This window comes from Salvelinus sp. IW2-2015, linkage group LG32, assembly GCF_002910315.2.
Source record: "Salvelinus sp. IW2-2015 linkage group LG32, ASM291031v2, whole genome shotgun sequence".
Lineage (NCBI taxonomy): Eukaryota > Metazoa > Chordata > Actinopteri > Salmoniformes > Salmonidae > Salvelinus > Salvelinus sp. IW2-2015.
Genome location: NC_036871.1, coordinates 33,512,491 through 33,528,283, shown reverse-complemented (window position 1 = coordinate 33,528,283; position 15,793 = coordinate 33,512,491). Strand labels below are relative to the sequence as shown.

Genomic DNA, 15,793 nt, shown 5'->3' with positions numbered 1-15,793 from the left:
TAATAATATAGAGTAACACAATAAGAATAACAATAACGAGGCTATATACAGAGGGCACCGGTACTGAGTCATTGTGCAGGGGTACAGGCTAGTTGAGGTAATCTGTACATGTAGGTGGGGGCAAAGTGACTATGCATAGGTAACAAACAAACAGCGAGTAGCAGCAGTGTACAAGAGGGGGGGGGGGGGGGGTCAATGTAAATTGTCCGGTGGCGATTTTTATGAATTGTAAGCTGTCCTGTAGTCCACGATCAGCTCCTTTGTCTTGCTCACATTGAGGGAGAGGTTGTTGTCCTGGCACTACACTGCCAGTTCTCTGACCTCCTCGAAATAGGCCGTTTAATCATTGTCGGTGATCACTGTTGTGTCATCAGCAAACTTAATGATGGTGTTGGAGTCGTGTTTGGCCATGCAGTCGTAGGTGAACAGGGAATACAGGAGGGGACTAAGTACACACCCATGTGGGGCCCCAGTGTTAAGGATCAGCATGGCAGACATGTTGTTGCCTACTCTTACCACCTGGGGGCGGCCCATCAGGAAGTCCAGGATCCAGTTGCAGCGGGAGGTTTTTAGTCCCAGAGTCCTTAGCTTAGTGATGAGCTTTGTGGGCACTATGGTGTTGAACGCTGAGCTGAAGTCAATGAACAGCATTCTCACATAGGTGTTCCTTTTGTCCAGATGAGAAAGGGCAATGTGGAGTGCGATTGAGATTGCGTCATCTGTGGATCTGTTGTGGCTGAATGCAAAATGGAGTAAGTCTAGGGTGTCAGGGAGGATGCTGTTGATGTGAGCCATGACCAGCCTTTCAAAGCACTTCTTGGCTACCGACGTGAGTGCCACGGGGCGGTAATAATTTAGGCAGATTACCTTCACTTTCTTGGGCACAGGGACTATGGTGGTCTGCTTGAAACATGTATGTATTACAGACTAGGTCAGGGAGAGGTTGAAAATGTCAGTGAAGACACTTGACAGATGGTCCGCGCATGCTTTGAGTACACGTCCTGGTAATCCGTATGGCCCAGCGGCTTTGTGAATGTTGACCTGTTTGTTCACATCGGCTACCGAGAGCATTATCACACAGTCATCCAGAACAGCTGGTGCTCTCGTGCATGCTTCAGTGTTGCTTGCCTCGCAGCGAGCATCAAAGGCATTTAGCTCATCTGGAAGGCTCGCGTCTGGGTTTCCCTTTGTAGTCCGTAATAGTTTTCAAGCCCTGCCACATCCCACAAGTGTCGGAGCCGGTGTAGTAGGATTCAATCTTAATCCTGTATTGACGCTTTGCTTGTTTGATGGTTCGTCTGAGGATATAGCGGGATTTCTTGTAAGCGTCTGGATTAGTCTCCCGCTCCTTGAAAGCGGCAGCTCTAGCCTTTAGCTCGATGCGGATGTTGCCTGTAATCTAACAATGACTACTTCAGTGACAATGTGAAGATGGACTGCATTCTACTGCACCCTCCAACTCTCTCTCTCTAACACTCTCTTTCTCTCTCTTTTTTTCTCTCTCACTCTCCCTTTAAATCCTCTTTGTTGGTTTAAGTTATTGGTGAACTTGACTTCTCTCCAGACTCCTTTCCAGTCTCCCTTGGTTCATTTTATTTTACTGAACTGCTTGATTGACAAGGTCCTGGTCCCCATGCACTGAGCCCTTTGATTGCCAGAACCCCCCCTCCTACCCCTACCCCTCCACACACACACAGACACACACTCCCGCCTTCACATCACAGTCGGGGCCAGTTTACAGCTTTTTGATCAGATCCTATTGAACACCTCTATACACTCTCTGGCTTGCTACATCTAAAGCTCTCACCAGCAGGGTGAAGACACATTATTATTATTATTACATGKTAATAAGATGCCAATTACACATAGTTAGAAGAGTTCACCATACAGCTCCATACAACATCCTTGATAAACTATCCAAGATAAAAGCATGGAAGGTTTTGTAGTCACTGAAGCTGATTAATGATTCTAAATGATGTTGGGGCCTCCCGAGTGGCGCAGTGGTCTAAGGCACTGCATCACAGTTGTTAGCTGTGCCACTGGAGATCCTGGTTCGAGTCCAGGCTCTGTCGCAGCCGGCCGCAACCAGGAGACCCATGGGACGTTGCACAATTGGCCCAGCGTYGTCTGGGTTAAGGGAGGGTTTGGTCGGCAGGGATGTCCTTGTCCCATCGCGCTCTAGTGACTACTTTGGTGGGCCGGACGCAATGCACGCTGACACGGTCACCAGTTGTAAGGTGTTTCCTCTGACACATTGGTGTGGCTGGCTTTTGGGTTAAGTGAGCAGTGTGTCAAGAAGCAGTGCGGCTTGGCTGGGTTGTGTTTCAGAGGACGCATGGCTCTCGACCTTCAACTCTCCCGAGTCCGTACGGGAGGTGCAGCGATGAGACAAAACTGTAACTACCAATTGGGTACTACGAAATTGGGGGAAAAAAGGGGTCTAATAATCGGAATGTTTGTGTGTGTGTTGCCAGTGGGAGGAGGTGAGCATCATGGATGAGAAGAACATCCCCATCAGAACGTACCAGGTGTGTAACGTGATGGAACCCAGCCAGAGCAACTGGCTTAGAACTGACTGGATCCCTCGGTCTGGTGCGCAGCGCATCTATGTCGAGATCAAGTTCACCCTCCGGGACTGTAACAGCCTGCCTGGAGTCACTGGCACCTGCAAGGAGACCTTCAACCTCTACTACTTTGAGTCTAACAATGACAGAGAGCACTACATCAGAGAGAGCAACTTCCTCAAGATCGACACAGTGGCAGCCGACGAGAGCTTCACTCAGGTTAGGACTCTTGCTTCGTTATTAGTCTCTCTGTCAAAGTTTCAGATCTGACGGTATGTTGGTTTGATGTTGTTTTTTCAGTGTAAAAATTACCATGAGGTAACATTGTGTTGCAATGGCTATTGATAATTATTAATKATATTATTATTGTTATGATCAGGTGGACATCGGGGATCGCATCATGAAGCTAAACACGGAGGTGCGTAATGTAAAGGTCACAACCCGGAAGGGTTTCTACCTGGCGTTCCAGGATGTTGGCGCCTGCATCGCTCTGATCTCCGTTCGTGTTTTCTACAAGACCTGCCCCCTCAGCATCCGTAACCTGGCAACCTTCCCAGATACTAACACTGGAGCTGACACTTCCTCATTAGTGGAGGTCAGGGGGTCGTGTGTGAACCAGTCAGAGGAAAGGGAGGAGCCTAAGATGTATTGTGGCGCAGATGGGGAATGGCTGGTTCCCATTGGTGGGTGTGTCTGTAACCCGGGATACGAGGAGAAAGGTGGAGCCTGTCAGGGTAAGGCATTTGATTTACATATATTTCAATTTAATTACCACATTTTATTTGAAATTGTATCGAACTCTGAGCGTATGCACTTAGTTGACTGAGCTAAAGTTAAGTCATCGGCTCTGAGCTCTGGAAGAGAAATGGAAATAGGAGAGACTGTCGGGAACAGACGTTCTGAAGACAGTTTTATAGCACGCCATTTCTCTCTCTATTAAACACACGGCTCAATGCTTCAGTAGGGAGTGATATACAGCTGTGTGACTATTCTGACAACATTATTTATGATGGCCATAATGATGGCAGCTATAACTTTTAGAGGCCTGCGGACCCAGCGGAGGGTGTGTGTGTGTGTGTGTGACTGATAGTAGAGAAAGGGGTACCTGTCAAATTGTTCTGTATGTGACAGACACCAGGTTCTCTCTCTCCCACTCTCTTCCTCTCTGTGCCTCTCTCTCTCCATTCATACCTCTCTCTCTTTCTCCATAGTAGAGTTAATGACATCTGAAAGCAGTTTTCTTTAACAAGATTGAACTAAACCCTTGACTTTGGTCAGCTTTGATCTGAAGTTAAGGACCGGCTATTTTTAACAGTATATCCTTTCTCCCCGCTCTATTAAATCAAGACAGCCCACTCGGGACTAGAGTACTCTAGTGGTGCCAAAGTACTGTCAGACTTAATGACCTACTGGACTGAATATTACATCTTAGCATTTCCATCATGTCACTTAGCGCAGTGGTACCCAACCAGAGCTACTAGGACACCTGGGGGTACTTGGCCTATCCACAGAGGGTCCTTTTTTAAATTTATTTTTTTTACCTTTATTTAACTAGGCAGGTCAGTTATGAACAAATTCTTATTTTCAATGACGGCCTAGGAACTGTGGGTTAACTGCCTTGTTCAGGGGCAGAACGGCAGATTTTTACCTTGTCAGCTCAGGGATTCTATCTTGCAACCTTTCGGTTACTAGCCCAACACTCGAACCACTAGGCTACCTGCCGCCCCACTAGAGAARACTCATGAGGCCATAGGCCTACTGGTAAAATGCACATGAGGGGGTACTTCAGGGGTACTCCAGGCAGAGCAAAATTCATTTGGTRRTACAGTAACCAAAAAAGTTTAGGAACCACTGAATTAGTGGACTAGTGACCAACAGGGACATAGAGAAACAGGGAAAGAACAGTGAATGAGAAGAATACTTTATAGCTCTATAGAGAGCTATGAAGAAAGAATACCCCCCTCCCCCCCTCCCCCGTGGAAGAAATCAAAAGGTGGCCCTCTCTCACAGCCTCGCCTGCCATTGGATGGATACAAGTTGGATAGTGGGAAGGGGGGAGGCATTAATCTTCAATGTGGGCTCGCTAAGGCGGGAGGAGAGAAGGAAGGGATTCGTTTGTGAATGAGGGAGGAGTTCTATGAGAAGGCCATTGGTGGATTAAGTCATTAATGACAGCCCAGCCTCCCAATTGTTGCTGTGTCGCAGTGTTAGAGGGGGTGCAGGGGAGGTACACAGGTGGGGGATAAAGATTAGGGGAGGGCGGTAACCCTGAACCTCTTCCATGTTCACCCCCCCCCCCCCCATTAAGAGCAGGGTCATGTCTGCTCTACCCAAAATTGCAACATTGCCGCAAAAAAATTGAAGTAGGGAACTAGTCTGTCGGCATTAAAGACTATAATTGGTTAAAGAAAATTGTGATAAATCAAAAAGTATACCAGTTTCATTTAAGGACCAAAAAATGGACAGCTGTGCCATATAGATTGCAAAATAGTTGGGAAGAGATTTTCGACGTACCGATTCCATGGTTTATGTATGAACTGATACTCAAAACTATGCCGGATTCAAAACTTATAATAATGTAAATTATTATTATTATTATTATTATACAAAATTCTTGCAACCAATAGAATGTTATACAGTATAAATGGGGGATAAAGCCTATCCATCTCTGCAGATTTTGCTGCAAAGAGACAGAATCATTAGATAATTTGTTTTGGTACTGTCCATACAACAAGAAAACTAATGTAAAACATACTGTGTCCGTAAAACGTATATACTGTATATACTACCGTTCAAAAGTTTGGGGTCACTTAGAAATCTCCTTGTTTTTAAATGAAAGCACATTTTTTGTCCACTAAAATAACATCAAATTGATCAGAAATACACTGTAGATATTGTTAATGTTGTAAATTACTATTGTAGCTGGAAATGGCTGATTTCTAACAGAATATCTACATAAGCGTACAGAGGCCCATTATCAGCAACTATCACTCCTGTGTTTCAATGGCACATTGTGTTAGCTAATCCAAGTTTATCATTTTAAAAGGCTATTTGAATTAGAAAACCCTTTTGCAATTATGTTAGCACAGCTGAAAACTGTTGTTCTGATTAAAGAAGCAGTAAAACTGGCCTTCTTTAGACTAGTTGAGTGTCTGGAGCATCAGCATTTGTGGGTTCGATTACAGGCTCATAATGGCCAGAAACAAATAACTTTCTTCTGAAACTAGTCAGTCTATTMTTGTTCTGAGAAATGAAGGCTATTCCATGCGAGAAACTGCCAAGAAACTGAAGATCTCGTACAACGCTGTGTACTAATCCCTTCACAGGACAGCGCAAACTGGCCCTAACCAGAATAGAAAGAGGAGTGGGAGGCCCCGGTGCACAACGGAGCAAGAGGAAAAGTACATTAGAGTGTCTAGTTTGAGAAACAGACGCCTCACAAGTCCTMAACTGGCAGCTTCATTGAATAGTACCCCCAAAACACCAGTCTCAACGTCAATAGTGAAGAGGCATCTCCAGGATGCTGGCCTTCTAGGCAGAGTTCCACTGTCCAGTGTCTGTGTTCTTTTGCCGATCTTAATCTTTTCTTTTTATTGGCCAGTCTGAGATATGGCTTGTTCTTTGCAACTCTGCCCAGAAGGCCAGCGTCCCGGAGTCGCCTCTTCACCGTTGACATATATTYGTATTTGTATTTTATTTTTTATTTAACCTTTTATTTAACTAGGCAAGAACAAATTATTATTTACAATGACGGCCTGCCAAAAGGCCTCCTGCGGGGACGGCGGCCTGGGATTTAAAAAAAGAATACAATATAAATATAGRACAAAACACACATCACAACAAGAGAGACACAACACTTCATAAAGAGATACCTAAGACAACAACATAACAAGGCAGCAACACATGACAACACAGCATGGTAGCAACACAACATGCCAACAACATGGTAGAAAACAACATRGTAGCAGCACAAAAACATGGTATAAACATTATTGGGCAAAGTCCACAGCACAAAGATCAAGAAGGTAGAGACAACAATACATCATACAAAGCAGCCACAACTGTCAGTAAGAGTGTCCATGATGGAGTCTTTGAATGAAGAGATTGAGATAAAAATGTCCAGTTTGAGTGTTTGTTGCAGCTCGTTCCAGTCGCTAGCTGCAGCGAACTGAAAAGAGGAGCGACCCAGGGATGTGTGTGCYTTGGAGACCTTAAACAGAATGTGACTGGCAGAACGGGTGTYGTATGTGGAGAATTAGGACTGCAGTAGATATCTCAGAGAGGGGGGAGTGAGGCCTAAGAGGGTTTTATAAATAAGCATCAACCAGTGGGCCTTGCGATGGGTATACAGAGATGACCAGTTTACAGAAGAGTATAGAGTGCAGTGATGTGTCCTATAAGGAGCATTGGTGGCAAATCTGATGGCCAAATGGTAAAGAACATCGAGCCGCTCGAGAGCACCCTTACCTGCCGATCTATAAATTACATCTACGTAATCTAGCATGGGTAGGATGGTCATCTGAATCAGGGTTAGTTTGGCAGCTGGGGTGAAAGAGGAGTGATTACGATAGAGGAAATCAAGTCTAGATTTAACTTTAGCCTGCAGTTTTGATATGTGCTGAGAGAAGGACAGTGTACCTCTAGCCATACTCCTAAGTACTTGTATGAGGTGACTACCTCAAGCTCTAAACCCTCAGAGGTCGTAATCACACTGGTGGGGAGAGGGGCATTCTTCTTACTTAACCACAGCTTCCATCAATGTAGTGGTCTGTATTACTCCAATTCCCCATATATTTTTGGGGCAAATTATATATATATATATATATATATATATATATATATATATATATATATATATATATATATATATATACATACATACACACACACACACATATATGCTATATTAAAGCTGCTCTACCCCCTAATGAAAAAATATATCCAATTGTTTTTAAAATACATTAAAAAAAGAGCAGGGTCATGCTGGAGGTTGATGAAGACATCAAAAGAGAGGAAGCGAGGGCGAGACAGAGGAGGAGCATAGAGACAACAGAGGGGGTTTAAATGGGACAGCCACACTCAGGAATAAAAGAGGATCTCTGCGTTTTGTTCGTTTTATTTGAGTTTTGTCGCCTACTTTTTAGAGGGACTTTGTTCCGCTGTGGCTGCTCATCTGCTGCTGATAATCTGTGTTATGTGGGTGGTATCTGTGTTGGTATGTGGGTTACATCTGTGTGTACAGTATGTGGGTGGTATCTGTGTTTATGTGGGTGGTATCTGTGTGTGTGTGTATGTGGGTGGCAAGAATCCAAGATGGTGCAGCAGTAAGACGTGTTTTATTTTCGTCCCATGTAAATATTGTCTTTTTCAGAGTTTTTTGTATACATTTCAATCTCTTTTTCCCATTTTCGAAATAAATATACATTCCTGCAACCCGCCTCACCCAATGCGGTACGGATCAGCAATTTTTTTTAAACCTTATAACTGGAACCTCCATCAGAGGCTAGCCAGCTAATTAGTTACTAGCTATTTAGTCATTGTTAGCCTCTGCTAGCGGTCTTACCTTTAGCTCGGACTCCTGCCGCTTTAGCCTGGATAGCCCGGATAATACCTGCCAGTCTGCACAGCGCGATACCAGCTCTGAGCATATGGGACTGCTTTTTCCACTACATCACCKGATTCCTGCCGCAAGCTCTGGACCATTACACCGGATTTTCGCAGCTAGCTAGTTGCTACCGAGGAGCTATTGTGGCTAACGCCCTTGTCCAGAATCATGCACCAATTAGCCCCAAGCWAGGCTCATCTCCCGGCTAGCAAACGAAGTACACCGACTACAACACTTCTCTTGCCAATTGGCCTGGACCCTTTGTCGGCACGGAGCCCCGCCAGTCCATCACGACTGGTCTGCTGGTCTGCTGACGTAACTAGGCCGATGTGCTCTCAACTGGCCTCTGCGTCGTGGATGTTTGGTGATGATCCATCTGCTAGGCCTGGCCTGCTAGCTCCTTGAATGCCGTGTCTCGCGCTCGCTCAACGTAGTAATCGACTACAGAACTGTTCCCTGTTTCATCAAGTGCTGCTCATTGGACCCTATGATCACTCGGCTACACAGCCGATGCCTGCGGGACTGTCTATTAACACAAACCGGAACCCCCAACAGAAGCTAGCCAGCTAACTAGCTACTAGCTAGTAGCCACTGCTAGCGGTCATCAGTTAACCTTAGCCCGGTCAACTCCTGCCAGTCTGCACAGCGCGATTCAACCCAGAGCATACCGGACTGCTTTTTCTCCACCAAATCTCCATATCTCCGGATTCCTACCGCAAGCTCTGAACCTTTTCGCCTGGATCAGCACAGCTAGCTAGCTGCTATCCGAGTGGCTACTCCTGGCTAACGTCTCTGTCCCGAAGAAAGCACAAGTTAGCCGGGAACTAGCCTCGTGCTAGGCCTATCTCCCGGCTAGCTGAAGAGGTCCATCAGCCACTCCTTGGGTTACAATACCTATTTTGCTAATTGGCCTGGACCCCTTTTACTGCCGACACGGAGCCCCGCCGATACATCACGACTGGTTAACCGACGTAATCCGCCCTAGGGGGTTTCAACAGGCCCCTCCGTCGCGACGTCCCCTGAAGGCMCATCCGCTAGCCACGGCCCGCTAGCTGTCTTGAGCATATCGGACTGTTTGCTGAAGAGGTCCATCAGCCAACTTCTTGGGCTACAATACCTATTTTGCTAATTGGCCTGGACTCCTTTTACTGCCTACATGGAGCCCTGCCAATCCATCACGACTGGTCTGCCAACGTAATCGTCCGAGGGGGCTACAACAGACTCTTCCGTCGCGACGTCCCCCTAGGGCCCTTCTGCTAKCCCCGGCCCGCTAGCTGTCTGAATCTCCGTGTCTTTTCGCCTAGCTACTCACTGGTCCCTATGATCACTCGGCTACGCATGCCTGTCCCTGTCAGTATGCCTGGTCCATTGATGTTTTGGTTAGTGATTATTGTCTTATTTCACTGTAGAGCCTCCAGCCCTGCTCAATATGCCTTAGCTAGCCCTTTTGTTCCACCTCCCACACATGCGGTAACCTCACCTGGTTTAAATGGTGTCTCTAGAGACAAAACCTCTTTCGTCACTCAATGCCTAGGTTTACCTCCACTGTATTCACATCCAACCATACCCTTGTCTGTACATTATGCCTTGAATCTATTCTTCTGCTCCCAGAAACCTGCTCCTTTCACTCTCTGTTCCGAACGCACTAGACGATCAGTTCTTATGGCCTTTAGCCGTACCCTTATCCTACTCCTCCTCTGTTCCTCTGGTGATGTAGAGGTTAATCCAGGCCCTGCAGCGCCTAGCTCCACTCCCATTCCCCAGGTGCTCTCATTTGTTGAATGTAACCGTAAAAGCCTTAGTTTCATGCATGTTAACATTAGAAGCCTCCTCCCTAAGTTTGTTTTATTCACTGCTGTAACACTCTGCCAGCCCAAATGTCCTAGCCGTGTCTGAATCCTGGCTTAGCAAAGCCACCAAAAAAATCCTGAGATTTCCATCCCTAAMTATAACATTTCCCGACAAGATAGAACTGCCAAAGGGGTGGAGTTAGCCTGCAGAGTTCTGTCAATCTATCCAGGTCTGTGCCCAAACACTTCGAGCTTCTACTTCTAAAAATCCACCTTTCCAGAAACAAGTCTCTCACCGCTGCCGTTTGTTATAGACCACCTTCAGCCACCTGCTGTGCCCTGGAAGCCATATGTGAATTGATTGTCCCCCCATCTATCTTCAGAGCTCGTACTGTTAGGTGACCTAAACTGGGACATGCTTAACACCCCGGCCGTCCTACATTCTAAGCTAGATGCCCTCAATCTCACACAAATGATCAATGAACCTACCAGGTACAACCCTAAATCCGTAAACACGGGCACCCTCATAGATATCATCCTGACCAACTTGCCCTATGAAATACACCTCTGCTGTCTTCAACCAGGATCTCAGCGATCACTGCCTCATTGCCTGTGTCCGTAATGGGTCTGCGGTCAAACGACCACCCCTCATCACTGTCAAACGCTCCCAAAACACTTCAGCGAGCAGGCCTTTCTAATCGACCTGGCCTGGGTATCTTGGAAGGATATTGACCTCATTCAGTCAGTAGAGTATGCCTGGTTATTCTTTTAAAAGTGCTTTCCTCACCATCTTAAATAAGCATAACCCATTCAAAAAAATTKAACCAGGAACAGATATAGCCCTTGCTTCACTCCAGACCTGACTGCCCTTGACCAGCACAAAAACATCCTGTGGCGTACCGCATTAGTATCGAAAAGCCTGCGCGATATGCAACTTTTCAGGGAAGTTGAGAACCAATATACACAAGCAGTTGGGAAAGCAAAGGCTAGCTTTTTTTTAAATAAATGTAAATCCTGTAGCACAAACTCCAAAAAGTTCCTGGACACAGTAAAGTCCATGGAGAATAAGAGCACCTCCTCCCAGCTGCCCACTGCACTGAGGCTAGGAAACACTGTCACCACCGATAAATCCACTATAATTGAGAATTTCAAAAAGCATTTTTCTACGGCAGGCCATGCTTTCCACCTGGCTACCCCTAACCCGGTCAACAGCCCTGCACCCCCCACAGCAACTTGCCCAAGCCTCCCCATTTCTGGTGTTCTGATGTTCTGAAAGTTGCACAATCTGGACCCCTACAAATCAGCTGGGCTAGACAATCTGGACCCTTTTTCAAAAATTATCCGCCGCAAATGTTGCAACCCCTATTACTAGCCTGTTCAACCTCTCTTTCATATCGTCTGAGATCCCCAAAGATTGGAAAGCTGCCGCGGTCATCCCCCTCTTCAAAGGGGGAGACACTCGACCCAAACTGTTACAGACCTATATCTATCCTACCCTGTCTTTCTAAGGTTGTCGAAAGCCAAGTTAACAAACAGATCACCAACAGTTTCGAATACCACCGTACCTTCTCCACTATGCAATCTGGTTTCCGAGCTGGTCATGAGTGCACCTCACCCACGCTCAAGGTCCTAAATGATATCATAACCGCCATTGATTAAAGACAATACTGTGCAGCCGTATTCATCGACCTGGCCAAGGCTTTCGACTCTGTCAATCACCACATTCTTATCCGCAGACTCAACAACCTTGGTTTCTCAAATGATTGCCTCGCCTGGTTCACCAACTACTTCTCAGACAGAGTTCAGTGTGTCAAATCGGAGGGCCTGTTGTCCGGACCTCTGGCAGTCTCTATAGGGGTGCCACAGGGTTACAATTCTCGGGCCGATTCTTTTCTCTGTATATTTCAATGATGTCGCTCTTGCTGCTGGTGAGTCTCTGATCCACCTCTACGCAGACGACACAGTTCTGTATACTTCTGGCCCTTCATTGGACACTGTGCTAAGTAACCTCCAGATGAGCTTCAGTGCTATACAACTCTCCTTCCGTGGCCTCCAACTGCTCTTAAATGCAAGTAAAACTAAATGCATGCTCTTCAACCGATCGCTGCCCGCACGTCCAGCATCACTACTCTGGACGGTTCTGACTTAGRWWWTKKKRRYWRYYMMMAWWWYCTAAGTGTCTGGTTAGGCTGTAATCTCTCCTTCCAGACTCACATCAAGCATCTCCAATCCAAAATTAAATCTAGAATCGGCTTCCTATTTCGCAGCAAAGACTCCTTCACTCATGCTGCCAAACATACCCTCGTAAAACTGACTATCCTACTGATCCTTGACTTCGGCGACGTCATTTACAAAATAGCCTCCAACGCTCTACTCAGCAAATTGGATGCAGTCTATCACAGTGCTATCCGTTTTGTCACCAAAGCCCCATATACTACCCACCACTACGACCTGTATCTATAAGTCTTTGCTAGGTAAAGCCCCGCCTTATCTCAGCTCACTGGTCACCATAGCAGCACCCACCCGTAGCACGTGCTCCAGCAGGTATATTTCACTGGTCACCCCCAAAGCCAATTCCACCTTTGGCCGCCTTTCCTTCCAGTTCTATGCTGCAAATGACTGGAACAAATTGCAAAAATCACTGAAGCTGGAGACCCATATCTCMCTCACTAACATTAAGCATCAGCTGTCAGAGCAGCTCACAGATCATTGCACCTGTACTTAGCCAATCTGTAAATAGCCCATCCAACTACCTCATCCCCATATTGTCTTTTTTTTTSTCCTTTGCACCCCAGTATCTCTACTTGCATATTCATCTTCTGCACATCTATCACTCTAGTGTTAATTGATCAATTGTAATTGCTTCGCCACTACAGCCTATTTATTGCCTTACCTCCCTAATCTTACCTCATTTGCACACACTGTATATAGATTTTTTTTCTATTGTGTTATTGACTGTACATTTGTTTATTCTATGTGTAACTCTGTGTTTGTGTCGCACTGCTTTGCTTTATCTTGGCCAGGTCGCAGTTGTAAATGAGAACTTCAACTGGCCTACCTGGTTAAATAAAGGTGAAATAGAAAAACAACATCTGGGTGTATGTGGGTGGTATCTGTGTGTGTGTGTGGTATACAGTTGTCAGAAGTTTACATACACCTTAGCCAAATACATTTAAACTCAGTTTTTCACAATTCCTGACATTTAATCCCAGTAAAGATTCCCTGTTTTAGGTTCAGCTGTGTGATTAGGATCACACGACTTTATATTTTAAGAATGTGAAATGTCAGAATAATATAGTAGAGAGAATAATTTATTTCAGCTTTTTATTCTCTCATCACATTCCGAGTGGTCAGACGTTTACATACACTCAGTTAGTATTGTGGTAGCATTGCTTTCAAATTGTTTAACTTGGGTCAAATGTTTCGGGTGGCCTTCACAACTAAACTTCCCAAATAATTGGGTTAATTTTGGCCCATTTCTCCTGACAGAGTTGGTGTAACTGAGTCAGGTTTGTAGCCTCCTTGCTCGCACACGCTTTTTCAGATCTGCACACACAATGTTCTATGGGATTTGAATCAGGGCTTTGGATGGCCACTCCAATACCTTGACTTTGTTGTCCTTAAGCCATTTTGCCACAACTTTGGAAGTATGCTTGGGGGTCATTGTCCCATTTGGAAGACCATTTGCGAACAAGCTTTAACTTCTTGACTGATGTCTTGAGATGTTGCTTCAATATATCCACATAATTTTCAGTCCTCATGAAGCCATCTATTTTTTGACGTGCACCAGTCCCTCCTGCAGCAAAACCCCACCCCACAATATGCTGCTGCCACCCTGTGCTTCACGGTTGGGATGGTGTTTTTCGGCTTGCAAGCCTCCCCTTTTTCCTCCAAACTTAACGATGGTCATTATGGCCAAACAGGTTTCTATTTTTGTTTCATCAGACCAGAGGACAATTTCTCAACAAAGAAGTATGATCTTTGTCCCATGTGCAGTTGCAAACGTAGTCTGCTTTTTATGCAGTTTAGAACAGTGGCTTCTTCCTTGCTGAGGGGCCTTTCAGGATGTCGACATAGGACTCGTTTTACTGTGGATATAGATACTTTTGTACCTGTTTCCTCCAGCATCTTCACAAGGTCCTTTGCTGCTGTTCTGGGATTGATTTGCACTTTTCGCACCAAAGTACGTTCCTCTCTAGGAGACAGAAGGCGTCGCCTTCCTGAGCAGTATGACGGCTGCGTGGTCCCATGGTGTTTATACTTGCGCACTATTGTTTGTACAGATATCTTCAGGCATTTGGAAATTTCTCCAAGGATGAACCAAACTTGTGGAGGCCTACAAAAAAAATGAGGGCTTAGGTGATTTCTTTTTTCTTTTTCCCATGATCTACCTTGAAATACATCCACAGGTACACCTCCAATTGACTCAAATGATGTCAATTAGCATCAGAAGCTTCTAAAGCCATGACATCATTTTCTGGATTTTCCAAGCTGTTTAAAGGCACAGTCAACTTAGGTATGTAAACTTCTAACCCACTGGAATTGTGCTACAGTGAAATAATCGGTCTGTAAACAATTGTTGGAAAAATGACTTGTGTCATGCACAAAGTAGATGTCCTAACCGACTTGCCAAAACTATAGTTTGTTAACTCTAATTCCTCCCAAACCCGAATCCGGGAGCACCCCCACAGATAAAAAAGCTGACTAGCATAGCCTAGCATAGCCTAGCATAGCGTCACAAGTAAATACTAGCATCTAAATATTATTAAATCACAAGTCCAAGACACACAGATGAAAGATACACATCTTGTGAATCCAGCCATCATTTCTGATTTTTTAAATGATTTACACAACATGTAAATCTATTAGCTAACCACGTTAGCAAAAGACACCACTTTTTTTACTCCACCAGTTTTTTACTCCATCAGTAGCCATCACTAATTCGACCAAATAAAGATATAAATAGCCACTAACCAAGAAACAACTTCATAAGATGACAGTCTGATAACATATTTATTGTATAGCATATGTTTTTTTATTTTTATTTGCATTTTCAGTATAAAGTCATCTAGCTTCATGAGCATTGCAGCTGCAATCTGAAATAGTGCCGAAGCTGCCAGAATAATTACAGAGACCAACGTCAAATACCTAATTACTCATCTTAAAACATTTCTGAAAAATACACAGCGTACAGCAAATGAAAGCCCAACATCTTGTGAATCCAGCCAATATGTCAGATTTTTTAAGTGTTTTACAGCGAAAACACAATATAGCATTATATTAGCTTAGCACAATAGCCAGAAACACAAGCAATTTACCAGCAGCACAGGTTAGCGATCGTAACAATATAGCAAAAGATATATAATTTTTGACTAACCTTGATATACTTCGTCAGATGACAGTCCTGTAACATCATATTACACAATGCATATAGGTTTTGTTCGAAAATGTGCATATTTAGCAGCACAAATCGTGGTTATACAATGTGATCAGTGGCAACAGGTCATGCATTCTGGACGGCGCCATCTTGGAAAGGCACCTAAGTTTACGATTATTTATCGATTAGATTGACTAAAAAATACAGGTTGGACAGCAAATGAAAGATGCATTAGTTATTATTTAATGTCTCCAACCTAAGTGTATGTAAACTTCCGAATACAACTGTATGTGTGTATGTGAGTGGTATCTGTGTGTGGGTGGTAATTTTGTGTGTGTATTTGTGGGTGGTATCTGTGTGTGTGTGTGTGTGTACAGTGCCTTCAGAAAGTATTTACAACCCTTGACCTTTTCCACATGTTGTGTTAAAAAGTGGGATTAAGATAGATGTGATTGTA

The 15,793-nt window shown here is 44.7% G+C and overlaps 1 pseudogene; it reads left to right on the top strand.

Moving 5' to 3' along the window:
• The window catches only part of LOC111957175 (ephrin type-A receptor 4-like), a 79,239-nt pseudogene that overhangs the window by 1,407 nt on the left and 62,039 nt on the right, over window positions 1–15,793 (top strand).